Here is a 1,258-nt window from a genome sequence, read left to right as displayed (position 1 = left end):
CCTAATTGTGTTCTCTAAGATTGTCTGTGATGGCAAAAGGGAGGAGAGTGAGAAGGGGGAAATAAAGGATAATGAGATATCTGATCCCTGATTACTTGTATGTGGGGCCAAAAGGGTTTAGACCCTGCCTCACAATGGCAGGTTGGTGAGCTCTTTTGATGCAGGGACCCAGTGGTGCTGGGCAGTGTTTCCCTAGTTGATGAGCTTGCTTAGAGGTCCAACAGAGGTTTTCTCAGCAGCGCAGTGTGGTATAGGTGCTTGTCCCAGCTGCCTTATGTGGTTTTCAGCACTCCCACGGAGGGTGGGCTGGAGTTCTTCCTGTTATTTGGGTTGATTTGCCCTAAATGGAGGGTAGTGATCTGTAAGTCAGTAATGGTTTATGATAGGAGAGAGTGGGAGAGAGGAGGAAAAAGAGGGAAAAGGAAGAGAGAAAATAAGAACCCCAGCTCGTTGAGACTGGCTGAGTTGGTTGAGACTGACTTGGTGGGAAGGGTAGAAATGCTAGTGAATACAGAGGGGAAAATATAGTAGTAGGTAGGGTGATAAATGAGGGTTGATAACGTCTGTGAGGCTGGAGGGGTTCCAACTCTTCCTCCAGGTAGTGGGGTGCTGTACCCCCTTTATGTAGGGTTCCAGGGATGCTGTGTGGGATTATTTGCGAAGGCTAGAACTCTGGCTTTCCCTAGTATGTCTGCCCTGTGCTATACGTAGCACCACAGCAGGGGTGGGAGGGTAGGGTGTTCCCACAGCCCAGTCGAGAGCCGGCAGGGCCTCCTCAGCTATGTGTAGTCACTGAAAGGGAAGCTGGGCTTATTGTCCTATCTAGGCTGCTGGTGTCCTACTTCTAGTTCAGAGGCTTTTTTTTTTTTTTTTTAATCTCCTTGGTCCGCTAGACTAAAATCAAATTAATTTGTCCCACGCAGTCTCTACCTGAAGCTCAGTGTTACTTAGGACTGAGGCTTGGAACTGCGGGTCTTTGTTATGCAAAAAGCCTCCAGGGCCTGCAGCTGGAAGTCCTTAGCTAGGTTAATTCACGTGCTAATTTATGTTAAGGACCCCCCCAGGTGCTGTTTGCTGCTGCTGGGGGAGGGCTGCAGTTTGGGTTATTAACCTATAATATATATTTCACCTTCTTTTTTATTTTTATTTTTCAATACTTGTGATGTGCTCTGGATTGGCAGCTGTCAGGCTGGTAGATCCAGCCTATCGAGGGGTTGTTGGCGTCTCTGCCAATTGGAATTGATTATGCTCCCTGAAT

This window comes from Echinops telfairi, unplaced genomic scaffold (genome assembly GCF_000313985.2).
Source record: "Echinops telfairi isolate 266 unplaced genomic scaffold, ASM31398v2 ScPeMD7_655;HRSCAF=1070, whole genome shotgun sequence".
In the NCBI taxonomy this organism is placed as follows: Eukaryota; Metazoa; Chordata; class Mammalia; order Afrosoricida; family Tenrecidae; genus Echinops; species Echinops telfairi.
The sequence above is the reverse complement of the archived record's forward strand: the minus strand, read 5'-3'. Positions refer to the sequence as shown.